Genomic DNA, 12,163 nt, shown 5'->3' on the forward strand with positions numbered 1-12,163 from the left:
GGCCACCACCAGACTGCAGATCTCTTACAATGATGATGGCAGCATACAGTGGAGACAGATCACCCAAGAAACTCAACACCTGAACAGGGACTTGAACCCTGGAGCCTCAGATTAAAGTGGATTGAGTCAGTCAAAAACAAAAAAAAAACTTTAATAAATATCTTTAATAAATATATGTTCTCATCCACTGACTAATCATTTCTGCTGCACTTGTATATTGTCATTTAGTTTGTGTGCACTACCTTGATTTTTAAAGTAACTAATATTATCAAGTAATTGTAACTGAGTGAAAGCCCAACATTTCTTTCAGAGGTGGAGTAGATGAAAGTAGCATGAGATTAAAATACTCACTTAAACTAAAAGTGGCCTTTTTATCTTTTTTTTTTTTTCAAATTAAATTTTCTTATTAACCCTCTTGTTTTTGGTTGATGTAAAGTTTATTTCCCTCCATGATAGCTTGAATGCCTTTTCAAAGTCTTCACTCACTGCCGAAAGTTCTGATGATCTACTGACTGAGCTACTCAGGCTTGCAAAAAGGAAATTTATCGAGGGAAATCATTGGCCAAAGTGGCTTGAGTCAGTCAAAAACAAGAAAACTTACCACTTACCACTTCCCGTAGGAAGGATGTATCAAGGGAAACTTAAGTGTGGCCAAAGTCGTTTAAATCACTGGAAAAACTAACTTTTGTCCAATACCACCTCCTTCTGGAATGGAGGACAGCAGACAAAATGAGCAAGAGTATTTGTCATCACTTTTCTGATCATGAGAGATGAAAAACATACATGTGGCACTATATAATTGACAGTGTCCGCCTCAATGGGGACTTCTGGCATGTTCCTAGGGAGTCTGGTACTTCTAGGGACTGGCCATACGAGCAACTCATCAATGGCCACAAGCAGCCTGTGGACCTCCTGAAGACCTCCATGAATGATGATGACAGTGGATACTACTGACACATCATCCACGACTGAGCTACCCAGGCTTCAAGAAAGTCCTTTCACCAAGGGAAACCACTCGCCAAAGTGTTTTGTGCCGACAAAAGAGAAAAACAACTTTTGTCCATTACAACCTTCTTCTGGAATGGAGGGAAGACGAAATAAATATCTAACTTACATGGACTTAGTTCTTGTCCAAGCAGGCCAGAGACTACTATAGCCTATAAATAATCATTCCTGTCAGGTTTTCAACATGTTCAAGCACCCACACAACATCAACTCTTGCTGCCTCTCACTTACCTGTGAGTTTTAGAATTTTAAGATTTTACTGCCTGTTTTTAAGGCCTCGGACACACCTTTTTTATATCTTTGATTTAAAACCACTTGAGATCATCTGGCAGGGCCCTAATTAATGAAATATGTATTTATCCCTAATCTTGATTTTGTGTGACATGGCTTTTGCTGTCCAGTCTCCTCATCTTGAGGATCTAGGGTGAGCAAACTTGGTATACTCTTTCAAATCCTTTGTTAAAACTAAAAGTATTTTTGTTTTTTGTTCCGAGCATGGGATAGGCTTCAGACCCTAAACAGAAAGCAGCTTGGAAAATGGATATATGGATGCATCAGTATTTGTCTGTGATTGCAATAATGACTAATTGAATTATAAATGTGTTAATAAAATGTTGATAAAATATTTTTCTTACAGTTCAGAGAATCATCAACCCCTCTGAGAAGTTGTGCCACATGGCTGCACACGCTTACCTGCTGCACTGCTCTGCTGTTTGGTGCTGTCACACCATGGAATACTGGATGTGTTCAGAGTGGGGGTTGTCAAGTTATCTGGAAAGGGGACGGTTAATTTATTAATAGTGACTCATATTAATATAATGTTAATTAAATATTATAACTAATCAATATCAATAAAGCTGCTGCTGAGTGTTTAATATTTATAAGGTCATAATTAAATAATGTAATTGGGCTAGTTTGCTAATTAGCTAGGCATTGTTGTAATGTGTCCTTTTTTTATTTATTAAATGTTAAACTACACCAAACATCACATGTGCAATAGGTGGTACTGTTGCCATTTAGACTACTGAAAAATAATAATTTATATGTTTGAATAGCATTTTTCACTAAATTATACAATTATGATAAACTCCTTACAATTACAATTACAGGGGTTCTTTTTTCAGGAGTTTTTCCTTGGGTGATGTGAGGGTCTAAGGGCAGAGGGATGTCATACACTGTAAAGCCCTCTGAGGCAAACCATGTTTTGTGATAATGGGCTCTATAAATAAAATTGACTTGACTTGACTTGACTTAACTTGACTTGACAATCAATATTTACTCCAAAATAGCCATACAAAGGGAATGTGCTATTATTATTCATCAGCATCTTACCTGCTACCTGAATCAAGACTTCAGAGCTGATTGTATCAGGGGGCTGGGTCATACAGGAGTAATAACCAGTGTCTGCCTTTGTAGCAGAGCCGATACTCAGGACCACAGTCACATTTGGAAGGATGGAGGTTATGTTGACAAGAGACACACTCCCCTAGGAGACGAAAATGGCGATTACTGTGACAGTACACTTTGACACTAGCATTGGTTGACTTTCTTAACAGTAACAAAATTTCAGGCTGAAAAGTAGTGTTACATTCCCCCCTTCCAGTGAGGGTCTGAAGATTGCATGGTTATACCCATAACCACACCTGACACTAGGCGGGTTTCCATTGACACTCAAATTGTGCAAATTGAAATTGCAATTATTAAATACTTTTCTTGTGGAAACGTCAATTTTGGAAGAACTCACATTCATGGCAAAAATGTTTTTACACTTGGCAGATACGCAATCATCTCGCAACTGTGTTTTATCAACATATCACTTAAGATTTGTGCAATTCTGTAGTGGAAACCCGCCTCATGATGTCATGGTGTACTGACAAAACCTGGAGTGCACATCCACATCACTGCAGCAGGATAGGAAACTAAAGCACTTCAGACAGTAAAAACAAGGCTGCTGTTAAAACGTTCTCTTGTATAAGGGGTAGACAGTGCTACAAGCACAAATCCAACACAACTGCCACACAAAACTTAAATGTTATAATCTTCACAAATTCATAATTTTTTGCAACAAAAAAATGCATTTAATTGCATTACATTAACAAACAGGAAAAACTCCCTAAAAAGAACCCCTGAAACAGGGGGGGTGGGGTGAAAGAAACCTCAGGAAGAGAGGCAGAGGATGATGTGGGATCCCTCTTCCAGGACAGACATAAATGCAATAGATGTCGTAAATAACAGTTTAACTTTTTCAGAGGCCAGTATCGGACCCCTCCACTTTTTTTTAAATCTGAAGGTATGGAAGTTTAAATGGTGTTTGTATCTTTAACTGTGGGGAATTACATAGAGAAGAGTAGGGATATCAGAATAACTTAAAAACTAAAAAGAGTTTTGATAATCTGTTAAACATTTTTAAAAATGGTAAAAGCATCTATTGTGTTGGAGCTTAGAGTGTCTAGTTTAAACACTGTTAGAGGAGATACATTTTAAAATCTTAAACATCAAAGGATTTGTTCAAAATTTTATTTTTAACATATCTCCAAAAGTATTAAGGGGATCAAATAGAACTAGAAAACTAAAACTAGAAAAAAACATTTTACTCCTCACTTAAACACATTTTGCATTATTGTTTTTGTGCAAAGTTATTTAATATGATAGCCTGAACTATGCTGACATACCATTAGATATAACCTTTAGTAAAAGCAGAGGCGTTGACTCGAGTCACATGACTTGGACTCCAGTCACATGATAACAAGACAATGACACCAAGTGATCAGGAACTGGATCTTTCAGGGTCAGAATCCGTCAGTCACGGATTAAAAAGAAATCTCATTTAATCTTTTATTGACAGAAAGAAAAATGTTTAAATGGAACACCAAGATGACATATTTGTTTCAGGCTGTGATGTGAAATACAGTATATCATATTCTCTGATGAGTTACTGTGTGTACGGATGGGCTACTTATTATTCTTTACCTTTATTTTAGTCATCGTCCTCAAACATTTGAATTTTACATGTCATGACTGGCTGCTATGCAACCTCCCTCCTTCCCTTTCTGTATGTTGTTGGTATCTCCCTGTCTGCCTTCCCTTCTGTGTCATTATCCTGTGTATGTGAGAGGGAGCATGTTTTTTCCTGCAGGCTGGGCCAGGTGTCTGCAATCTGCTGATGAGCTGGAGGACTACTTAAGATCCTGTCTCAGACATTCTTGCTGCCGGAGTATTAGCTCTACATCAGTGGTAGATGTTATTCACAGCCTCCTGTATATGCCATGTTGTTTGCTTCATGTTTTTCCTGTGTTACTAACCTTGTCTATTTGTCTTTTTGCCTCAGATCTGCCTAAAGCTTCTAGCTTTTTGTATGCTTCATCAGCTCAAGTACCTGCCTGCCTGCCCGCTTGCCCACCTGCTTCAACTCTCACTAGCCATTGTCCCTCACCTCACGGATTTCCACCAACTCTTGCCTTTGTTTGGACCACGTGAAGACTACAATGAAGACTTCCCCCTTACGCCACGCTCTGGAGAGCGGTTTGGCTTCGCTCACCCCCTCCCTGCACATTCTAAACTTGTTAATAAACTACCACAATCTACTGAGATCCTCGAGCATTGTGTTTTGTGTCAGCACTTGGGTCCTACATCATGTCTCATATGTCACATTACATGTTGTTTTCAACTTTTTTACCCACAAACATTTCAAAACCACTGCACTGTTATAAATAGTTTTAACCTTACTACCCTGTTGAGGTTTAACTTACTGTCTTTCCAGCACTATTCTTGTAATTGTTGGGTTGTATCCACATTGTATACTCAGTTCCAATGTACATAAGAAAGAGCTTCATTCATGCTTTCATAAATTAGAAGTTTCTGAAAACTTTTAATAAGATTTAAATACCTCATGCGGGCTGTCCCTCCACAGCTGTGCCACATGTTGGACTGTTAAACATGCAAACTCGCAGCTCAAAATGAAGCTCTCTCCAGTCGAAAGATTTGCGTCATATCCAGAAATACTCACAATAGGTCCACTGCAGCCACCTGCAGATGTGAAAGAAGACATAAAAGATAAAACTGCTCCATAAAAAACATTCAAGCCGCTCAGAAATTCAGTTGTGTTTCTTGCCATTGCCAATATTTACTGTTGTCATTTGCTTAAAATGCTTTGAAACTGGCACTTTCAGGTTAGTAGGAGTCTGTCTCATGATTCTGAGGGTAGTAGATTAACCTATACCGCTGTATGACACTATATGGAACAGCTAATGTCACTAGAGACATTAACATCATTAAATATTCATCCTTTTTTATTTTATAAAAATGGTAAATGTATTATGTTATCATCACTACCTTTACCATAAAATGATTTTGACAGTAAAAAAAATATACTTCTGTAATTATTTCACCATGTACATAATGGATAACATCAAAAGCATCATTTAACAACAATGAATGATCAGACTTTTTTGTTGCAAGTCAATTTTAATTACATTATCTTAGCTTTAAAATGTCAAATGAAGCGGTTGGTGGCGCTTTTTTTTTTTTTTATTATCTGACCCTTAATACCATGTAATGTTATTCCATGATGTATTTGATTTTTTAAAAAAATCAGTAAGATTTTTTACCATTTCTTAGATGTTTTCAAAGTACAGCCATGGTATATATGTGTGGAAATAGTACTAGTACTGGTAATACTACTGATTCCATATTAACAAATTGATATATGGTTCTATACTAAAATATTGAAGGCATTATAGCAGTAAAGGGTTTGTAATTTTGATTTTACTTTTTATTTTTTCTTTATTATGGACATAACCATTTGGTAGAGGCCTATATTTTTAAAGGATGGAGTCAGGGGAAAAAATAATTTAAAAAAATAGTTTTTATTGTCCAAAAATGCAAAAATAATATAATAATATTGTCATAAAATTGTCATAGCTTTTTTTCTAAGTCAGGATGTTTAAGAGTAATATCAAACATAGAAACGAATATAGAAGAATACAAGTACAAGTAGGCTACAGTTCATTCTAAATGTGATAACAAGCAAGATGTCAGAAACAACAAAGACCTCATAAGAGGTTCCATTGGCTTTTTTTCACAGCAGACATTTCAACTTGTCATTGTAGGAAAAGCACAGGTGTTAATGATGCATCAAACCATTCTTCCTGCAGTTTGTGAAAAATGTTTACTGACGCAACAACAGAAAAAAAAACAGGGAAAAAAACAGAAAAATATGTCAAATAAAATTGAAAAAGGGAAAAGCTCTTTTACAGCAATGCTCCTGATTCAGTGGGCTAAAATGATATATAACATATGATAGTAATAAATTGAATTTTTAAAAAAAATTTAAAAAAAAGAGCTAGCAGCAATGGCTGTCAACAGTTATAAATAGCAATAAAATCAGTAAATGAGATGAAAAAGCTAAATGGCAAACAAATCTGCAAATAGTGGGAAAATGCATAACAACATAAAAAAACTTTAGAAAAAGAAAAGATATATTCGATTATGGATTAGGCTGTATAATGATTGCATTTGTAGAAATAAAATATAATCAGTCTGCTCAAAATGGGAGTCATATACATGAGGAAATTTTATTTGGTGAATATTTGTATCTTTTAATATATATTGTATGTGCAATGCATTTTTTACAGTTTGGGTATGCAGTGGTATTCAGTCAGTGCGCCTGCACACATATATTTTTAATTCACTGTTAGGTTATTGTTATTATGTTTGTACAGCAATTATTGAGGTGACCACTAATAAAAGCATACACAGAAATAACTATTAATTACTGAATCAAATACAAAATAATTGCTGCATAACAATAAGTATTACCACTGATAACAATATCGATGTGTTTTAGGGTTTTTTTAATCTCACCTTCAGTGTGACTCCAATACAGCAAACTCATCAGCAGAAACAACATGTCTGACTCTTTTCTCATCCTTTTCGTGTATCCGTTACCTGCCTGTCCTTGTCCGACTGACAACGTCTCTGGTATATTTGACACAAATATGTACAGAGTGTAACCTTCTGATTGACAGAAGTTGCTGACCTAAATCCCAGACAGGATGTACATCTCTGCATTTCTGAGCTGATGAAGTTCTTGATAACCAGAGCTGAGAGGGTTTCTGCTGATAACACTGACCATAATGTCACTGTCATCAAGCTGCAGGTGATGGTAAAAAATCCCCACATGTGCTGCCATGTTGAAATGTAGATAGAAAGCACACAAGAACAAACATTAATGCTGATGTTAGTTCACTTACAGGAAGGGTTTTGCTGATATCTCTCCAACTAAAAGGACAACTGACACTTTGTAACAGGACTTATAATAATGTATTTCATATAGTTTAGAATAGCATCATTGTATGGTGTTTTTAATCTCCATAGTCAACCAGATCCCACCCCTGACATTATAGACATTAGCATGATAAAAGATTTACATTAATAAATAATAAATAATAATAAAAGTGATCAAATTGTGTTGAGTAATAGGATCTAAGTGTTGAATGTGTGTAGAGTTGTGTGTAGAGTAATTACATGTATATATATATATATGTGTGTGTCTGTGTGTGTGTGTGTGTGTGTGTATGTATATATAGTCACACTGCCCACATAGACTTCAGTGCGTGCTGGTGAGAGTAAAAAACAACTTTTTCACCACAAATCAAAGTGTGCGTGACCCCCTCTCACGTACTCTCACACAGACGCACATACGTGCCCACAGATTTTCTGTCCATAATCTTCAAAGCAGTTTACGCTCGCCCCTTCCGTTTACTGCGCAGTCCTCAGCTCCCTCTACGTAAACTGCGTTACGGGCACTGGTGAAGCTTTTCAGCTGGTTAGCCAAACATCCTCAGAAAAAGAGATGAGCAGGAAAACGAGACGAAGAAAATAGGGACAATTTACTATAAGCTAGAAAAATAGCGACGGAAAAAAACTCTGTTTAGGTAAGTAGTCTCTTTTTTTAACTTTGAAAAATGTGTTTGTGAAATGAGCTAGCTATGTTTATGAATGACTGTATGTATGGGCAGAAATTCAGCGTTAGCCAACATTGGCTAGTTAGCTGTCGGCTAGCATGTTAGCCGACGTTAGCTTCTGTCAGGCTACGTCTTGTTACGACTACAGAGGCTAGTAAACGATAGCTGAGTAGCTAGTTGTTGATATGGTTAACTAGCCACCACATTCACTGCTACTTGTTATTAATGTTGTATTATCTGGCACTATTTAGATTTCTTTACTACTGCATTTTCTCCACTTCAGTATTTCAAATTTGTTTCAATGAAGCTAACGTTGTCAGGCTACGCTGAGGCCAAACACACAAACTACTGTGGCCTAAACCTAACTTCCTGCGGTACTTACCATGATTGATACTTCGATGTTCAATAACATTATATTATATTTTCGAAAACAGGCTTCTAGCTCAAGTTAGATAACGTTAGCGATTGCTGGCGTCTAGTTAGCAGATTAAACATTCGCTGCTCCCCTAATGTTAAACTCTGCTGCAGTCGTATCAGCTAACGTTAGCACCATTAGCAAACCCCAAACAGCTCATCACCTCAGCAGTTTTCTGGTCTAAATCTTGAAATGGTGACGACCTTGTACAAAGCTGCGTTTTACAGGTTGGCTTTTAAGTACTCTCAGGTGCTCGAAGACATATTTCGAAAAGAGTAAGAGGTGGTGCAGCTAAGTTAATCACTGGAGTGTGGGTGGTGAGACAAGGCCATGTTAGCCAGATATATTACATTTCCCTTAAAAATCCTTGAAAAAAATAATCATGACCTTTGTACTGCCTGCTGAAAGGAACTTGAAATGAACAGAATATTAGGATAAAGGCTTTCATTCCAATAGTGGTCACTACTACTGCAGCAACTTGTATTTTAAGGTGCCATTACTTCACACATAGTAAATCTTCAACACTGCTAAACATTAACAATTTTGTAATAACCTACCTAATAATAATTAGGACATGGTGGACTTGTAATGAAGACATGACAGTAAAGGCAGTGATTCAGTCCCCATTAGAATAAAGATAAAGTGAACTGACAATGGACATTTATTTAAAACTGTTAAAAAGAAACCATACAGCTCTTTGTTGTGGGCCAGCAATGTTAAAGACACCTGTGGTCGCATGCCACTCACAAAAACCATCCATACACCTTTGCCAAAACATAAAGTGGTATTTATAAAGGAAGAGTGTGCAGTAAGAGTGTGCACATCTCACGCATTCTTCAGAGCAGCGTACACACAGCTTGAGCTGAGATAACTGAAATATGGAATTAATAAAGTCAGCCTGCCACAATTAAAACATCTGCCACCAAAAGATTTTGTGTTACAGCACACTCTCAGAGCGCAGAGCGTACCGTGGGCACAGATGGAGCAGGGCAATATCAGGCACACTTAAGGTGAAACTTGACCATTTATTCTGCTGGGTCGAATAGTTCATATAAAAGGATGTACTCACAGAAGGTGCTCCTCTAATCCTTTCATCTTTTGAATACATCATGAAAAATTCAATAAGCAACTTATCAAGAAAAGTTTGATTATTAGATATCAAAAAACAAGTAAAAATATCCAGAAAGCTATATTCAAAATTACATCTTTAGAATTATGTTGCAGAAAGAAAACACATTTTTAATTTTTTTTTTCATTTTCTTTCTTTTTTTTAGCACTTTCTTGATATGATTTCTTGTTTATTTTTGCTTTCTACTTTTCTTTTTATGTTGCTTATTGTAAGGTAATTTTCTTGCAATTGTTTTGGCCATTTCTTGTGAAGTTGCTCATTGCCTTCTTTCCATGCTGAAATAGCTGAAGCCATCTTGCTTAGGTTTCAAAGGGTTTTGCATCATGAATAAATATTACATACACCGAGAAGATTGTATTTTATGTCTGCTGGTGGGCCACCACAATAAGTGTATGTAAAATATAATGTTAACTCTTGATGATAACTAAAATTAGCCAGGAAAAAGAACTTGATATATTGATTTCCATGTCAATCGGTTATTGACCAAATTAGTTATCATATACTGCTTATCGGCTATCGATAAAAAATCCATTATTGTGCATCCTTAATCTGGTCTGATCAGCTCTGAATGGATTGATAGATCAATTATTATCCACCCAGTAAGTCACAAACTGCTGTTGAGAATAAAAGAACTAATGGAGAGCTCTGCCTGCGCTGCTTTCATGGACCTGCAAAACCCCCTGAAACTAGAGAGGGAACACATAATGACACACATGCATTTAAAAGAAAAAAAAGTTTGCTGTTTTGTTTGTCCCCCCTAGCAGCTTACACCACACATACACCTCAAATCTGTGGGAAACACTGACTTTTAAAGAATAAAAATCACAGCTAAAATTGAGTCTAATCGTACATTGGAACTGTAAATCCTACACTGCGAGCGCAAACCTCTTAGCATAAGCCACCCCTGCAAATTTATTTCCCCACAGAAGCAGTTATTGATTGCATAAAATTTATTTATTTATTTAATTTTTGCATTTTGCTGTCAGTGGATTGTTATTGTATGCAACTCACTATTTGTTTTAGTTTTTTTATTAAAACACAACTTATACAACAAGCCAATAGTATAGTAGGTGCTGATACGGAGGCTCGGGTCCAATTTTTAGTTTTAAAGTAAGTCTGCATTGACATATCTAATAAACTGAACATCAGATTTTTCTTCATGTAGAGAAACTGTTGAATCTGTTGTCCCAATTGCTTAGTAATTGAGGTCAGGTTTGTAGCCTGTGGCATGCTGTGTAGTGGATACTATTGAGTGTGAGGCTGCATGCAGGTTAGTGGGTGTGGAAAAGTTGTCTGGACTAGAGGGGATCCAAAATACTGCTGACAAAGACTCAGTAGTGATACCAAAATGGGTGTCTTGATTTCAGTGACAAACATATACTATAATTTGTCAATGCCTACAACCCATTGCTTGACGTATTTTCAAAAATAACTTAAATATATTACCAGTATAGTTACCGGTACAGTATAGCTTTATTCTGGCTCTCAGGATGAAGGGCATGGGCATAAGTCCATCACTGGCTGCCTATTTCAGACAGGAACATGCTTCCTTTGTTACTGTTTTTAAATTCCTGTTGCTACATGAAACAAGTCTTCCAAGTCAAGTCAAGTCAAGTCAATTTTATTTATAGAGCCCATTATCACAAAACATGGTTTGCCTCAGAGGGCTTTACAGTGTACGACATCCCTCTGCCCTTAGACCCTCACATCACCCAAGGAAAAACTCCTGAAAAAGAACCTCTGTAATGGGGAAAAAAAGGAAGAAACTTCAGGAAGAGTGGTAGAGGATGATGAGGGATCCCTCTTCCAGGACGGACAGACGTGCAATACATGTTGTAAATAACAAATGAAATACTACCAAAAGGTCTCTACCAAAATCAAATTTGATTTTGAGTTTGAATGCCCTGAATTTATATGTTAAAGGAGCTACATATGACATTCAGAGCATTATTATAGCAGCAAACAACTGTGTGCTATGTAAAGATATAGTGGAGTAATGGCATCTTGAAAAGAGAATGAAGTCATGCTCCCTCTGTGTTTGTTGTCACCCTAACTTCTCAGTTTGTTACTTTGATAGGTGGTCCAACAGCGCATCAATGTGAGTCCCTGTGTGTGAGTTACAGCAGTTACCGCTGATTAGGTTGTCCCAACACACAGTGTTGTCCCAGAGGCTCAGCACCCGCCATTCAGTTACCCCCCTTGTTATCACTGTTATATCTGTCAGCACCGTTAGCTGTTGGCAACTGGCTCAGCAACAGATTGTCTGCACATAGCTCTCAACATGGAAATGTTGAGAGCTATGTGCAGACAACCTGAATCAGCCTTTGAATCATAGATATGCTCTGACTGACCTTTACAGACATCAGTCATCAGTTGTTACAAGAAAAGGGATGCAGTGATTAAGTGCCAGGATCAAAGAAAAGCTAATAACTATTATTAATAACTTAGAACCGTTAGGGCCCATTTTAATATTACACACACTCGTAGTGCTCTGCACACAAATGTGCATTTCAGAATCAAGCTTTAAAAAAAAAAATCTTTTTTTTTTAATATGATTTTCTACTTAGTTAAGATTTATTGAGTTCATTTTTTAACCAACATCAGTCCTAATCAGGCCCTGCGATAGTCTGGCGACCTGTCCAGGGTGTA

General features: G+C 36.8%; 2 long non-coding RNA genes across 2 annotated transcripts; one reads left to right on the forward strand and one right to left on the reverse strand.

Moving 5' to 3' along the window:
- Positions 1–1,701: 1,701 nt before the first annotated feature.
- Positions 1,702–4,977, reverse strand: LOC121950969. Its single transcript, XR_006106367.1, has 3 exons — positions 4,892–4,977; positions 2,338–2,491; positions 1,702–1,776 (listed from the first exon to the last, which is right to left on the reverse strand). It is a non-coding gene; the product is annotated as an uncharacterized LOC121950969 (long non-coding RNA).
- Positions 3,748–4,578, forward strand: LOC121950968. Its single transcript, XR_006106366.1, has 3 exons — positions 3,748–3,793; positions 4,142–4,239; positions 4,334–4,578. It is a non-coding gene; the product is annotated as an uncharacterized LOC121950968 (long non-coding RNA).
- Positions 4,978–12,163: the final 7,186 nt, after the last annotated feature.

Source organism: Plectropomus leopardus, chromosome 12, assembly GCF_008729295.1.
Source record: "Plectropomus leopardus isolate mb chromosome 12, YSFRI_Pleo_2.0, whole genome shotgun sequence".
NCBI lineage: Eukaryota > Metazoa > Chordata > Actinopteri > Perciformes > Serranidae > Plectropomus > Plectropomus leopardus.